The sequence below is a fragment of the Heterodontus francisci genome, chromosome 5 (genome assembly GCF_036365525.1).
Source record: "Heterodontus francisci isolate sHetFra1 chromosome 5, sHetFra1.hap1, whole genome shotgun sequence".
NCBI classification, from domain to species: domain Eukaryota; kingdom Metazoa; phylum Chordata; class Chondrichthyes; order Heterodontiformes; family Heterodontidae; genus Heterodontus; species Heterodontus francisci.
The window spans coordinates 63,034,559-63,051,602 of record NC_090375.1 but is presented as its reverse complement, the minus strand read 5'-3'; the positions used below and the strand labels follow the sequence as shown (position 1 = coordinate 63,051,602).

General features: G+C 44.5%; 1 protein-coding gene across 3 annotated transcripts in view; it reads right to left on the bottom strand.

Annotated features, from left to right (window-relative positions):
• The window catches only part of cables1 (Cdk5 and Abl enzyme substrate 1), a 244,219-nt gene that overhangs the window by 156,312 nt on the left and 70,863 nt on the right, over positions 1-17,044 (bottom strand). The window contains exon 1 of one of the 3 annotated variants that reach the window (XM_068031542.1): positions 4,582-4,686. The exons of the other annotated variants lie outside the window; for them this stretch is intronic. The gene's annotated coding sequence lies outside the window, so the exon portion shown is untranslated. Of the gene's footprint in view, positions 1-4,581; positions 4,687-17,044 lie in introns of those variants that run through there. 3 annotated transcript variants of the gene reach the window in all.

The following is a 17,044-nucleotide window of genomic DNA, read 5'->3' as shown; positions in this document are numbered from 1 at the left end:
TAACCTATCTTTATCCCTTTGTACTATCCTTACGTCCTCTTCACAACAAGATGCAAGATACACTGCAGCAACTCACCAAGGCCCCTTTGACAGCACCTTCCAAACCCATGACTTCTTCCATCTAGAAGGGAAGGGGCAGCAAATGCATGGGAACACCACCACCTCCAAGGCAGATAAACTGTCACTTAGAAAGACACAGGTTAATCAAGGATAGGCAGCATGGATTTGTTAAGGGAAGATCTTGTTTGACCAACTTGATCCAATTTTTTGAAGAAGTAACAAGGATGATAGATGAGGGTAGTGCAGTTGACGTGGTCTACATGGATTTTAACAAGGCTTTTGACAAGGTCCCACATGGCAGACTGGTTAAAAAAAATAAAATCCCATGGGATCCAGGGAAATGCAGCAAGGTGGATACAAAATTGGCTCAGTGGCAGGAAACAAAGGGTAATAGTTGAAGGGTGTTTTAACGACAGGAGGGCTGTTTCCAGTGGCATTCCGCAGGGCTCAGTACTGGGTCCCCTGCTTTTTGTGGTATTTATTTACAATTTGAACGTAAGTGTAGGGGGCATGATCAAGACATTTGCAGACAACACAAAGATTGGCTGTGTGGTTGATAGCGAGGAGGATAGCTGTAGGCTGCAGGAAGAGATTGATGGTCTGGTCAGAAGGGCAGAAAAGTGGAAAATGGAATTCAACTTGGAGAAGTGAGAGGTGATGCATTTGAGGAGGCCAAACAAGGTAAAGGAATACACGATTAATGGAAAAATACTGAAGTGTAGAGGAAGTGAGGGACCTCGGAGTGAATGTCCACAGATCCATGAAGGTAGCAGGACAGGTCGATAAGATGGTTAAGAAGGCATATGGAATCCTTTCCTTTATTAGCTGGGGTATAGAATATGAAAAAAGACAGAGGCGCAAGGGGAGAGCCAACTGTGCAACAGCCCCGACAAACAAATTTCTCTGCAGCACCTGTGGAAGAGCCTGTCACTCCAGAATTGGCCTTTATAGCCACTCCAGGCGCTGCTTCACAAACCACTGACCACCTCCAGGTGCGTATCCATTGTCTCTCGAGATAAGGAGGCCCAAAAGAAAGAAAAGAAAGAAAGAAAGAAATATAATATAAGAGCAGGGAGGTTATGCTGGAACTGTATAAATCATTGGTTAGGCCACAACTTGAGTACTGTGTGCAGTTCTGGTCACCTCATTACGGAAAAGATGTAATTGCATTAGAGAGGGTACAGAGGAGATTTATGAGGATGTTGCCAGGACTGGAAAAATGCAGCTATGAGGAAAGATTGGACAGGCTGGGGTTGTTCTCCTTGGAACAGAGAAGGCTGAAGGGAGATTTGATTGAGATGTATAAAATTATGAGGGGCCTGGATAGAGTGGAAGTGAAGGGCCTGTTCACCTTAGCAGAGAGGTCAGTGACGAGTGGCATGAATTTAAAATGATTGGTAGAAAAAGAAGAGGGGAGAAGAGGAAAATCTTTCTCCCCCAGAGGGTGGTGGAGTTCTGGAACTCACTGCCTGAAAGGGTAGTTGAGGCAGACTCTCTCAATTCATTCAAAAGGAGTCTGGATATGCACCTCAAGTGCCGTAAGCTGCAGGACTACAGACCAAATGCTGGAAGATGGGATTAGAATAGGTGGATCACTTTTCAGCCTGCATAGACATGATGGGCCAAGTGGCCTTTCTGTGCCTTAAACTTTCTATGATTCCCCTCCAAGCCACACACCATCCTGACGTGGAATTATATCGTCGTTCCTTCACTGTCGCTGGGTCAAAATTCTGGATCTCCCTCTCTTAACAGCACGGTGGGTGCGCCTACCCCACACGGACTGCAGCGGTTCAAGGCGGTGGCTCCCCACCACCAACTCGAGGGCAATTAGGGATGGGCAACGAATGCTGGCCTGGCCAGCGACGCGCACATCCCATAAACAAATTTTTAATAACGCGCCCTGTGCGTCGTATATGTTGGTGCTAAGATACAGTCTTGAGCCCCAATGCAAGTGAACTTGCTCAGCGCACTCATACAAGTTTAAGAGAGCTTTGCTCCAGCAGCAGAACAAAATAACCACGACAAAATGATTCATGTTTCCCAGCCCAACTGATGGCAGAGAACCATGTATCGGATGCTGACTGTGGCTTTGTCGTGAAAATGGCCTGGGATGATTCACCAATGACTTTTCCCTCCCTGGAGGGAAATTGCTCAAGCTTTGCTCACACTGATGGCCAACAAAGATTGAGAACGCTCTGTCACAAATCATGATTTAATACACTGCGTTGGAGAACCATGGACTGTGTTATTGTTCAGCCTCCCACTCTTCCACTATGAATAACTATTGTAGCAATAGCGGAGAGCAGGCATTAAAATAAAAAGGAGAATGTGGCGAACAGGTCAATGGATCATTCTCATTCTCACATTCACTGGCATACTCCCTCAGTCAGTAGTTTACCATTGTAGGAATTAACGAAAGGAAGAAAACTGCAGTGTACTGCTAGTGCCAAAATACAAAGCAAGAAAAAGATTTAGAAAGCGCCTTTTACAACCAAATATTTTTGAAGTGTAGTCGCTGCTGTAGGAAAACACAGCAGCCATTTTGCACACAGGAAGCACTGTTACAATAACCACAGTCTGTTTTTCAGTGGTGTTTTTGAGTGAGTAATATTGCCCAGGACACCTGAAAAAACTCCCCTGCTGCTCTTCATATTATCTTTTATGATCTTTTATCTTCTCATGAGAAGGCAGGTGGGGCCTTGATTTAACGTCTCATCTGAAAGACAGGGCTTCAGTACTGTACTGAAGTGTCAGCCTTTTTTATTATTATTCGTTCGAGGAAGTGGGAGTCGCTGGCTATGCCAACATTTATTGCTCATCCCTAATTGCCCTTGAGAAGTTGGTGGTGAGCTGTCTTCTTGAACCACTGCAGTCCATCTGGTGTAGGTACACCAACAGTGTTGTTAGGAAGGGAGTTCCAGGGATTTGACCCAGCGACAGTGAAGAAACGGCGTTATAGTTCGAAGTCAGGATGGTGTGTGACTTGGAGGGGAACTTGCAGAGGTTGCGGGTTTGGAAGGTGCTGTCAAAGGAGCTTTGGAGAGTTGCTGCAATGCATCTTGTAGATGGTACACACTGCTGCCACTGTGTGTCCGTGGTGGAGGGAGTGAATGTTGAAGGTGGTGGTTGGGGTGCCAATCAAGCGGGCTGCTTTGTCTTGGATGGTGTCGAGCTTCTTCAGTGTTGTTGGAGCTGCATCCATCCAGGCAAGTGGAGAATATTCCATCACACTCCTGACCTGCGCCTTGTAGATGGTGGACAGGTACTGGGGAGACAGGAGGTGAGTTAGTCGCTGCAGAATTCCCAGCCTCTTGTAGCCTGCATTTGTAGCCACAGTATTTATGTGGCTACTCCAGTTTAATTTCTGGTCAATGGTGACCCCCCAGGATGTTGTTAGTGGGGGATTCAGCGATGGTAATCCATTGAACGTCAAGGGCAGAAGGTTAGATTCTCTCTTGTTTCAGATGATTACTGCCTAGCACTTGTGTGGCACGTATTTTACTTGCCACTTACCAGCCCAAGCCTGAATGTTCTTCAGGTCTTGCTGCAGATGGACAGGAGCTGCTTCAGTATCTGAGGAGTCACGAATGGTGCTGAACATTGTGCAATCATCAGCAAACATCCCCATTTCTGACCTTGTGACTGAAGTAAGGTCATTGATGAAGCAGCTGAAGATGATTGGGCCTAGGACACTACTCTGAGGAACTCCTGCAATGATGTCCTAGGGCTGAGATGATTGATCAACAAGTGAGGGGGGGGGGGGGGGGGGGGCGAGGGGCGGAAGAGGAAGTGGAGGGGGGGGGAGAGGGGGAATGAGAGGAGGAGGAGGGAGATAGCGGAGGGGAGGGGAGAGGGGGAAAAGAGGGAGAGAGGGAGGTGGAGAAGTTTAGAGAGGGAATTCCTGAGCTTAGGACCAAGGCAGCTGAAGGTATGACCACCAATGGGGCTGCAATGAAGATGGAGGACAAAAACACAAGATGCAACATCTGCCAGCAACTATAGACAACGATAAGTTTATTCTGCTTTCTTCTTTGACCAAGTTTATGATCATCTATCCCAATATCTTATGTGGCGCGCGCTGTTAAAATGTTTGACAATTGGCCCCCTGTACCACATTAAAGGCGCTACATAAATGCAAATTGTTGCTGTACTTCTGATTATTCATCTTTTATGTATATGAGACCCAGGGCTTCCTATCGGCCTACTTCTCTGAGTACAGTGGAAGAAGCCAGTTCTAGACAAAGTAGCTCAATGAGGGTCCACACAGAGGTAAACTGTTCCACCTCTTCTCAGGGAGAGCGCCTGACCCTGCTCATCTTGTCCTGCCAGCTGCTGAACATGGACTGGCACTGATCTCGCATCACAAGGAGTGTTTACAGCCAAGTAAGCCCACTTGGCCTATCCAGCTAGAAGTGAGGTGAAGGCACAGGGGAGGAGGAAAAGAACGGAGTCGTTTTAATGTGTCAGTGATTCAGCTGACTGGCCGGTTTCCATGCCATGTATACAGTGTGAAAATCTTACCGTTATCGGATACATCACCCAACTAAACGTCCGGCATTATCTTTCTAAGCAGAGCTCATTTTCTGCTAGATCAGCAGTCCAGGCTTTATTCCAATGAAACAAATAACATCAAAGTAATCCTGGTTTAAAAGCTAGCCCTACAGCAAAAGCTGCTGAAAAGGGAAAGCAGGAGCAGTCACATGAGGTGGCTTTGGGCAGAAATTAAGCTGATGCAATAGTCGTGTAGCCATAAATACGTCAGTGACTTAGAGGCCCTGCACTAAACACATCCTAGTAACAAACTGCTAAATGTTTTGGTCAAAGTTTAAGACTCCACACTGTGCACCAAGCAGAAAAAAAGTAAAGGCTCGTACGCTGATTATTCCTAAATGTACTGGCTGCATGCTTTTGGGGTCAATCTCTTCCAAGGCTTTATTACTTCCTTCAAAATAAGCAAATCAAAAATTCCAAAAGTAACTGAGTAACCCCTACCAAGATAACATATCGCATGTAAACCTTAATTGTATCAAATAAATTGCATAAATCTAACATTTGTCGATTTTGCCTTATTAATATACATATATTTGCAGACCTGCCATGGGCTTAACAGAGTTGCAGCAAACATTCTGCTCATTTTTGACAGAATATTTACGTATTTCAACAGAGTTTGGTTACCTGCTCCAACCAATAGCAATCACATTCCCACCAATGTGACGAGAACAATCCAGCGTTTTGTCAGATTAAATCAACTGAGAATTAAGCTGTAAAAACATTTCCTGCTGTAGGTATCAAATTTGGCAGTACCATTGTAATAGGGTCTATTGATTCTTGTTTTGCGCTTTTTATTCTTGCATGGGATATTTGCGTCTGCCAAGATGGTGGTGAGCCACCTTCTTGAACCGCTGCAGTCCATCTGGTGTTGGTACACCGACAGTGCTGTTAGGAAGGGAGCTCCCAGATTTTGAGCCAGCGACAGTGAAGGAACGACAATATCGTTCCAAGGTCAGGATGACATGTGTGACTTGGAGGGGAACTGGCAATTGCTGGTGTTCTCATGCATTTTGTCCGTCTAGGTGGTGCAAGTCGCGGGTTTGGAAGTTAACATTAATTTGCTGTCAGACTCTCCACAAACGTCTGAACAGAGTTTCAGATTGCACTGACTCCAATATAACAGGTGGAGCTGAAACAAGTTGAATGAAGAGTGGTTAACACTGATTGCTGGTATAAATCCAACCCTTTACTCACTCCCATCTGCCGCAGACCAGGTTGGTGCTGGAAGTAAAGATATATGTGCAGCTGTGGAAATCAAGCTGGGCACAATGATTGTTCCAATTTCATTTCAATTTGACAGCATCGCACACATGTACAGGAACCAATACCTGAGTGGCTGCAGTGGCATTCAGTTGCAGATGAGAGTCAAAGTGCACCAAGTAGTACCAGAGAAGCCACAAATCCCAGTTCGCGATGGGGACCGGCCATGTTATATTGCTCATTCATCACGTCATTCATGTGCTTCACTGGTTTAGGATAATATGCTGTTTTAGAATCAAAGAATGGTTACAGCACTGAAAGAGTCATTCGTCTTCCTTGCATTCTTTCAAAATAGCACTCAAAGACAGGAAAACAATTCTTTACACTTGCTAATCCCCCATTCATTTCAGCCGAGAGTTTAATTGAATACCTTGCGAGTACCATGGTCTATTGCTCTGACAATATTAAAGGAGAGGTACTGTAAAGAGAGGAATCAAGAACCATTGTAACATTCAGTCAGTGGTGAAAGCATGGTGCTAAGGTCTGAGGTTAGCATTATCAAGGCTGTATATTCATATCTCTTTTTGAAAATAAAACATTAACAAAAATTTAGCTCTCCTTTTCCTTTGCAAGCTCTGTGTAGAAATGCAGTCGAGTTTTTAATTTGGCATTCTGTAAGAATTATTTTACATTTCAACTGGCAATACATTCTTCTACAATCTGCTCTGTTCCTGTCAATGGGTAAAAGACGATGAGATGGATTGTGGGAGTCAATCAGGACTGCTATTTTTTTTAATATGTCGATAGATAAAATAAATTATTATACAACATTCAAAAATTCAACGTTCCTAATGATTTAAACTTAATGTTCTCTTCAATATTGTTGTTAAGATGATTTTTTAAAAATTGTTTCTCAAATTCAACTCTTTTTAAATACTGTAGCTTTCAAGTGGAAAACATTTGTGCTTGGTTTGCTAACTTTATTGCTAAATCCTGCACCTAATTATAAATCGAAAGCAATTACTCTTTTCACAAACCAGAAACATTCAACCCTTAGAAATTATTTTTGGTTTATAAAGTTGGCAGAATAGACCAACTAACAGGATCTCAGGTTTTACTTCTCGGTACTGCATATCCAACATCCACAAATAAAACAATTGCCCTGATACTAGAGGCTGGTTTCTGATAAACACCAGTACCTTATATAATTCTACAGGGTCCAAATATAATGCCCTTATTATAATAGACTCGCACAAGAACACTGCACTCATAGGGCTGGATTTTTGTTCTGGGGGCAGAACCCCTACTTCGGCTGAATTTCCAGGTTCTGACTCTGTGTTACATCGGTGTCTGATGCCCAGCGTGATCCTTGACCACTGGCCAATTAGTGGTCAGGATGCGTGCTCGCTGTCCAGGGCTCCTGAGGCTGGAGAGCCAATAGGAGGGCCTCCAGCAACGACACATTGAGGTGAGAGCTGCCGATGCAGACAACAGAGAAAGAGCACTTCACAATGGAGGTGTCCTCTGAACAGATGATCAAAATTTTGTTGATAAAGGCCACAGCTGCCAGGCCATCATTGTGGACAGGCAACTCCTCCACTAGATGGCGAGCAGCTGCAGCCCGAGGACTATCGTGGGTATGGGGACATCCCCGAGGTGGATGGAACGCTAGCCCTCACCTCAGTCTGCCGCCAGGAGGCCACCTCCATCTCTTGGCCGCTTTCTGGCCTCAATGGGGGGCCCCCCAAGCTGACTGGAAAACTCCCCCTAATTTTTATCTTGCTGTGCGCTGCCTGTTTGTTGCAATGCACTGCCCATTCAGGATCACTATACAGTTGTGCTTGCGCTCATGTTGAAGAGAATGTTGGTTATGCATGACCTGACCTGAATGTTTCACTGCGCAGTATGCTGTGGACTGCTGCGTGGCCACACAACTTAGAGGGAACAATGCCAGTGACTATTCCTAAACCGCCAAAATGGCTCATCGTCAAGTGAAAATTAAGAAAAATGATTATTGTTAGATTGTTCATGTGGAAGTTGTGCAGCATTCTGCGGTCGTAGGGTCAAATGGAAAACCTTTTACTGCAGGTTAAACTTGGTGTTACTGAATTTTAAAAAGGTGGAAGGTTTTTAAGTAAGGCGACAGGGTTAGGGAGAGGCCAAGCAACAGATCGTAGATCCACTGCACTGGCCAAACATGAAGCACACTCTGCTGGAGGAGAAAAAAAAAATAAACATAAGCCCATTATCATGTTTCAGGACACGTTGACACTTCAATTGTAGCATTGTTTGCAGCAATGCTGCAATTATGAAGACAACTTCTGCACTCTCAGTGGGATGTGGCATTCATAAGGAGCACACTGGTCTTCAACAGATGGTAGTTCACAGAAGGGTACCAATAACATCTTACAGAATAATTCAAAAACAAAATGTCACATTTGCAGCAAACTAGCAAGACTATAAGCTCAACATACTTATTTAGATTCAGGTTTGTACAATTATTTCTGCTTTCCACCAAAATATTCTTTCAACTCATTCACCGGATTTGAGAGTCGCTGGATAGACCAGCGTTTATTGCCCACCCCTAATTGCCCTTGAGAAGGTGGTGATGAGCTGCTTTCTTGAAACACTGCAGTCCATGTGGGGTAGGTACACCCACAGTACTGTTGGGGAGGGAGTTACAGATTTTGATCCACTGAGAGTGAAGGAACGGTGATATATTTCCAAGTCAGGATGGTGTGTGGCCTGGAGGAGAACTTAGATGTGGTGGTGTTGCAACGAAAGTGATTCTGTTTCTGTTAAAATATTTTTTGAGGAATTCATAGTCAAACCGAATAAATGTTGGAGCAATTTTCTTTTCAAGAGGGTCATCAAGAGGACACTGAAAGAATTGGTTTGGCAACAATGTTTACTGGTTGTCACATGACTCAAGTTTAAAAAATATAACAGAAACCCCGGTAACTGGGGAAGATGTGGGCAGGGAGGTGGCGGTCGCACCCCTTGACAGAACAGAACCCCAGCTCAGCCCAGCCTATTTCATCTCTTTGAGACGACTGCTGTGGAAGTTCAGAATTCCCAAGGAAAGACAGAAGACCACAACCCAGCTCTGCTTGCCAGCACCTCTCTAAAAGACCCTGAGAAGTCCACTGTGTCAACTCATCTCGTCTGTTGTCTTTGAAGAAAAGCCTGCTAAATTAACTCTCAACGCAGCCTGAAAAGAACTGTTCTAAAAGAAACCAGTGACCCGTCTATGTATACTCGGAGGCTAGACAGTATGCCAGTTTTGAAGACAACCTATCTCATATGCTGTTTTCTTCAAGAACGAGCAAGTATTCAGCCCCAGTGTTTGTTTTGTCTGTAACAGAGCTCCCTTTTATTTTTCCAGTTAACTGGTGTATGTGTGCGTGTGTGTTTGTGTGTGAGAGGGGCTAAGGTAAAAAGGGAATGTTAAAACTTCCATCTGTGTGTTTATGCTTTACTTCATTACTGGTTAAGACTTGTTTTGTAATAAACTGATAACGTTGTTGTTGATGATAGAAACCTGGTTATTGTGTTTTATTCTGGGATAAAAATAGAGTATATGATTGACTGTATCAGTAAGTGAGAACATTTATGTTGTGGCCCATGGAGAAGTGGGACTAGGATAAACAGTGCGCTCCTCCTGCTTCGGTCGTAACAGTGTTCCCATGTTCCTGCTGCCCTTGCCCTTCTAAGTAGTAGAGTTTATATGTTTGGTCAGTGATGAAGCAGCTTTGGCGAGTTGTCGTAGTACATCTTGTAGATGGTACACACTGCAGACAAGCTGTACCTATGGGGGAAGGGAGTGAATGTTCAAGGTGGTGGATGGGGTGCCAATCAAGTGGGGTGTTTTGTCCTGCATGATGTCGAGTTTTTTGAGCGTTGTTAGAGCTGCACTCATCCAGGTGAGTGGGGAGTATTCCATCACACTCCTGACATGTGCCTTGTAGATGGACAGGCTTTGGGAAGTCAGGTGAGCTACTTGCCACAGAATTCACAGTCTGTGACTTGCTCTTGTAGCCACAGTGTTTACGTGGCTGAGCCAGTTCAGTTTCAGCTCAATAGTGACCACCATGATGTTTGTAGTAGGGGATTTGATGATGGTAATGTCACTGAATGTCGAGGGGAGGTGGTTAGCCTCTCGCTTACTGGAGATGGTCATTGCCTGGCACTTGTGTGGCATTAATGTTATATTCCACTTATCAGCCCAAGCCTAAAAGCTGTCCAGGTCTTGCTGCATGTGGGCACATACTGTTTTGTTATCTGAGGAGTCACAAATTGAACTGAACACTGTGCAATCGCAATAACCATCCCCACTTCTAATCTTATGTTGGAGGGAAGGTTATTGATGAAGAAAGTGAAGATGGTTGGGCTTAAATATTGCCCTAAGAAACTCCTACAGCAATGCCCTGGGGCTAAGATGACTGGCCTCCAACAACCACAACCATCTTTCTTTGTGTTAGCTATGACTCCAGCCAGTGCAGAGATCCCCCCCTCCCCTCTTTGACTAAAATATTACTAGGGCTCCCTGATGCTGCCCTCAGTCAATTGCTGCATTGATGTCAAGCACAGTCACTTTCACCTCATGTCTAGAATTCAGCTCCTGCAGCCATGTTTGGACCAAAAATGAAATCAGATCTGGAATTGAGTGATCTAAGTTTATGAATACTGTTGTTATAGCAACAGCAGCATTTATAAACACAAATAATGCTGGGATAGGATTGGAATGCGATTTGAGACAGCCAATATAACATGAAGGTTTGTAGTTCTTCAGTTGTAGCTGCAGCTATATAGTTGCAATATCAATGGTTCTCAGAAGACCCTCCAGCAGCCATTTACAGACTGCCTCAATCTGGCCCTCTGCAGAGCTACTGTTGAACATGTCTCTGGACCTCCATTCATGTCCTGCTCAGCTGTGTTGCATTGCCAGAGCCAAGATGTAGCTCTGTCCTCCCTTCTGTTGTTGTCCAATGAGAGGAAGCAAAGGGAGGCTGTTTGGAAGCAGGGATATTCCAGAATTTACAAAGCAAACTGGAGCTATTTTAATCGACCTATCACTCCTGTAGTTTTCTCTGTCTTCCTTTTGGAAAGGTCCTTCCATCCACTTGGCAACTGCCAAGGCTGGCACATTTGAAATGAGGACCTTTATCACCTGGCAAACCATGGGCACAGATCAATGCACCATCAAACTGTGGCAGTGAGTTAATGTATTCAAAGAGTGACCAGCAAGCATAACACAGCTTAGGGACTCCGACCCAGAAAACACACAGTGAAAGACAATGCTTTCGAACTGAACCACCAGGTTTTTTTCAGGATTACAACTACAAACTCAAACTCCACAACTAAACACTGCTGAAGATGGGGTGTTCATGTGGGTTTTTGAGACTAAAATGATGTTTGTCCTGCTGTGTGGCAGTTCCAATGCAGGCACTTGCTAACCCAGGATGGTGGGACTTTCAAGTCTTTGATTCTTACTATGGTTTTTTTTGTGTATGACTGTACAAGTAAAACTCATTAAAACAAGAACAGTGAAAGAAACTTTCTCAAGTAGCACACAGTGATTTGAAGCACCTTCGAGGTCACAGTGAAAATAAACAGTGTAATAACCTCAAAAAAACTGGGAGCGGAACCTCCCTGAAATTGCTCCTCTGTATTCACTAACACATCAGGGACTAGGATCTCGTGGAAGCCGGGTATTAAGAATCTTAGCACCAAATGACAAAAAAAAAAATTCAATGCATCATAAAATTGTGTAGAACTAAAGACAACATACGAACATATATACGGACATATGAAGTAGGAACAGGAGTAGGCCATTCGGCCCCTCGAGCCTGCTCTGCCATTCAATAAGATCATGAATGATCTGATTGTAATCTCAACTCCACATTCCCACCTACCCCCAATAACCTTTCATCCCCTTGCTTCCAAGGACTCACGACCCTCACAGAAGAAATGTCTCCTCATCTGTGTCTTAAATGGGCAACCCCTTATTTTTAAACAGTGACCCCTAGTTCTAGATTCCCCCACAAAGGGAAACATCTTTTCCACACCCACCCTGTCAAGACCCCTCAGGATCTTGTATGTTTCAATTAAGTCGCCTCTTACTCTTCTAAATTCCAGTGGATACATGCCTAGCCCAACCTTTCCTCATAAGACAACCTGCCCATTCCAGGTATTAGTCCAGTAAACCTTTTCTGAATTGCTTCCAATGCATTTACACCCTTCCTTAAATAAAAAGAGACCAATACTGTACACAGTACTCCAGATGTGGTCTCACCAATGCCCTGTATAACTGAAGCATAACCTCCCTCGTTTTGTATTCAACTCCCCTCATAATAAATGATAACATTCTATTAGCTTTCCTAATTGCATGCGTACCTGCATACTAACCTTTTGCGATTCTTGCACTAGGACACCCAGGTCCCTCTGCATCTCTGAGCTCTGCAATCTCTCACCATTTAGATAATATGCTTTTTTATTCTTCCTGCCAAAATTGACAATTTCATATTTTCCCACCTTTGCCCACTCACTTAACCTATCTATGTCCCTTTGTAGCCTCCTTAAATTGGAAAAGGAAACCTCTGCTTAGTTTTTGACTAATGACCCATTAAAATGCATCAAACTGAATGAGCCCAAATCACATTATATAATCATCTTTCTCCAGGCCTAAGTGGGCCAAGTAATCAATAGAATTAGTACCACAGCACATATTTTAATTCCAGTGTTTACACCCTTCAGTGAACATTTGAGCTGCTCTTTATCAGGCCTCTATACTAAGCTACTGCTTTCATCGATTGAGATTCATGAAACATTTAAACTCCTGCCCACCAGAAGAAACCTTCAATTATTTGTCTTATACAAGTGTGCATCTATAAGGAAAGCAATAAAAGTAGAGGAAATACAAACCAAACAGCAAAAAAAGAGAAAATGCAGATTTATGAAGAAATATTGGCCAAAAGCAAAGGATTAAGGGATTAACTCCAGGAGCAGAGCATTTCACATTCCTGTGTTTGGGATCCTTAATAAGGCTAAAAGCAAGCACTTCCATACACCAAGATGTGAAAAGCTTCATTTGTATTTGTATGTTAAATTCAGGTTCATTGTAACCAGCTGACATACTTAGTAAACATGCAGGATTAATACATCAGTTATACCAATGCCGGGTGCTATAATATTAAAGACAGATCCATAGGCATCATTGAAATTTTCAGCACAGAAAGAGGCCATTCAACCCATTGTGTCTGCATCAGCCTATTTTCTAGCTCTTGTAGGTTCTTGGAGGTTACAGCACTTCACGTGCCTGTCTAAGTACTTTTTTAAATGTTATGGGTTTCTGCCTCTACCACCCTTTCAGTAAGTGAGTTCCAGATCCCCAACACACTCTGGATGAAACAATTTCCTCTCTAATGCCCTCTAAAAGGTGGCACAGTGGCGCAGTGGTTAGCACCGCAGCCTCACTGCTCCAGCGACACGGGTTCAATTCTGGGTACTGCCTGTGTGGAGTTTGCAAGTTCTCCGTGTCTGCGTGGGTTTCCTCTGGGTGCTCCGGTTTCCTCCCACATGCCAAAGACTTGCAGGTTGATAGGTAAATTGGCTATTATAAATTGCCCCTAGTATAGGTAGGTGGTAGGGAAATATAGGGACAGGTGGGGATGTGGTAGGAATATGGGATTAGTGTAGGATTAGTATAAATGGGTGGTTGATGGTCGGCACAGACTCGGTGGGCCGAAGGGCCTGTTTCAGTGCTGTATCTCTAAACTAAACTAAACTTCCTACCTTTCACCCTAAATCTATGCCCCCTGGTTATGGACCCCTCAACAAGGGGAATAGGGCCTTCCTAACCACTCTATCTAGACCCCTCAATTCAATTAGGTCTCCCCTCAGCCTCCTCTGTTCCAAAGAAAACCCCAGCCTATCCAATCTTTTCTCATAACTAAAATTCTCCAGTCCAGGCAACATCCTCAAATCTCCTCTGTACCCTCTCTCGTGCAATCACATCTTTCGTATAGTGTGGTGACCAGAACTTCACTCAGTACTCTGGCTGTGGCCTAACTAGTGTTTTATACAGTTCCAGCATAACCTCCCAGCTCTTATATTCTGCGCCTCAGCTAATAAAGGAAAGTATCTTGGATGCCTTCTTGACCACTTTATCTACCTGTCCAGCTACCTTCAGGGATCTGTGGACAGGCACTCCGAGGTTCTTTTGTTGCTCTACACTTCTCAGTATCCTATCATCTATTGTGCATTCCCTTGCCTTGTTTGTCCTCCCCAAATGCATTAGCTCACCCTTCCAGGATTCAACTCCAATTGCCACTGCTCCACCCACCTAGTCCATTCATATCTTCCTGCAGTCTACAGCTTTCTTCTTCATTATCCACCACACAGCCAATTTTTGTATTGTCTACAAACTTCTTAATCCTACCCTACATTCAAGACCAAATCACTGATGATATATCTCAAAAAGCAAGGGACCTAGTACTGAGCCCTGTGGAATCCCATTGGAACCAGCCTTCCAGTCATAAAAACACCCATTGGCCATCACCTTTGCTTCCTGCCTTTGAGCTAATTCTGGATTCAACTTGCCACTTTGCCTTGGATCCCACAGGCTTTTACTTCAGTGACCAGTCTGCCATGTGGACCTTGTCAAAACCCTTGTTAAAATCCATATCTTCTTCTTCTTCTATAGACTACATCAAATGCACTACCCTCATCGACCCTCCTTGTTACCTCCTCAAAACATTCAAATCACGTTAATCAGACACGACCTTCCTTTAACGAATCCATGCTGACTGTCTTTGATTAATCCGTGCCTTTCTAAATGGAGCTGTTCCAGTGAGGCAGCTCCAAGTGCAACTTTATTTTCCCACACAGCTGTCCAGACAAATACTTTTAACATTTTAATTTTAAACTAAGATGGGCAACATTTTTAAAATTCATTTATGGGATGTGGGCGTTGCTGGCTAGGCCAGCATTTATTGCCCATCCCCAATTGCCCTCGAAAAGGTGGTGGTGAGCTGCCTCCTTGAACTACTACAAACCATGTCGGGTAGGGACACCTACAGTGCTGTTAGGAAGGGAGTTCCAGGATTTTGACCCAGCAACAGTGAAGGAATAGTTCCAAGTCAGGATAGTATGGGGCTTGGAGGGGAACTTGCAGGTGGTGGCGTTCCCATGCATCTGCTGCCCTTGTCCTTCTAGGTGGTAGAGGTCACGGGTTTGTAAGGTGCTGTCTAAAAAGCTTTGCTGCAACGCATCTTGTGGATGGTACACACTGCTGCCACTGTGTGTCGGTGTGAAGGGAGTGAATGTTTATGGATGGAGTGCCAATCAAGCAGGCTGCTTTGTCCTGGATGGTGTCGAGCTTCGAGTGTTATTGGAGCTGCACCCATCCAGGCAAGTAGAGAGTATTCCATCACACTCCTGACTTGTGCCTTGTAGATGGTGGAACGGCTTTGGGGAGTCAGGTGGTGAGTTACTCGCTGCAGGATTCCTAGGCTCTGACCTGCTCTTGTAGCCACAATATTTATATGGCTACTCCAGTTCAGTTTCTGGTTAATGGTAACCCCCAGGATGTTGATAGTGGGGGATTCAGCGATGGTAATGCCATTGAACGTCAAGGGGAGATGATTAGATTCTCTCTTGTTGGAGATAGTCATTCCCTGGCACTTGTGTGGCGCGAATGTTACTTGCCACTTATCAGCCCAAGCCTGAATATTATCCAGGTTTTGCTGCATTTCTACACGGAATGCTTCAGTATCTGAGTCGTCGCGAATGTTGCTGAACATTGTGCAATCATCAGCGAATATCCCCACTTCAGCCCACTATGATTGAAGGAAGGTCATTGATGAAGCAGCTGAAGATGGTTGGGCCTAGGACACTAGCTTGAGGAACTCCTGCAGTAATGCCCTGGAGCTGAGATGATTGGCCTCCAACAACTACAACTGTCTTCCTCTGCGCTAGGCATGACTCCAACCAGCGGAGAGTTTGCCCTGATTTCCAGCGACTTCAGTTTTGCTAGGGCTCCTTGATGCCATACTCGGTCAAATGCTGCCTTGATGTCAAGGGCAGTCACTCTCACCTCACCTCTTGAGTTCAGTTCTTTTGTCCATGTTTGAACCAAGGCTGTAATGAGGTCAGGAGCTGAGTGGCCCTGGCGGAACCCAAATTGAGCATCAGTGAGCAGGTTATTGCTAAGCAAGTGCCACTTGATAGCACAATCGACGACACCTTCCATCACTTTATTGATGATTCAGAGTCGACTGATGGGGTGGCAATTGGCCGTGTTGGATTTGCCGTGCTTTTTGTGTACAGGACATACCTGGGCAACATTCCACATTGCAGGGTAGATGCCAGCGTGTAGCTGTACTCAAACAGCCTGGCTAGGGGCACGGCATGATCTGGAGCACAGGTCTTCAGTACTATTGCCGGAATATTGTCAGGGCCCATAGCCTATGCAGTATCCAATGTCTTCAGTCATTTCTTGATATCATGCAGAGTGAATCGAATTGGCTGAAGACTGGCATCTGTGACGCTGGGGACTTCAGAAGGAGGCTGAAATGGATCTCCAACTCGGCACATCAACTCGATGGCAAACACGAGGGGACATAGCTTCAAGTTGAGGGGTGATAGATATAGGACAGATGTGAGAGGTAGTTTCTTTACTCAGAGAGTAGTACTGCCCTGCCTGCAGCAGTAGTAGATTCGCCAACTTTAAGGGCATTTAAGTGGACATTGGATAGACACATGGATGAAAATGGAATAGTGTAGGTCAGATGGTTTCACAGGTCGGCGCAACATCGAGGGCCGAAGGGCCTGTACTGCGCTGTAATGTTCTAATTCTAATTCAACTCATCCCATCCACGCACATTGTCACTGGACTGCAGCTGGGAATGGGAAACCTGGTTGATTTTTCCCTCCCAGTCTTAGGGCAGTCAAGCCAACTGTAGTATGTCTACTTCTACTCTGACTGAGATCAGCTAACTCAGCATTGACCAGAAATTGAACCCAAGCGCTCCTGGTGTCTAAGGCTCAGTATCATTATTTGAAGTGTGCAGTTACCCTCTGTGAGCTGAGGAGCAAAAATATTCAGTTTTATTTCTTGTAAATAGTGACCTCCATGTGAAGATGAGACAGGTTCGGGAGAGTCTGTGAAATAATAATTGTACGTGGCCTTTTCTCATTTCATGCTTTCTTACACTGTCAGGAATATGAAAGA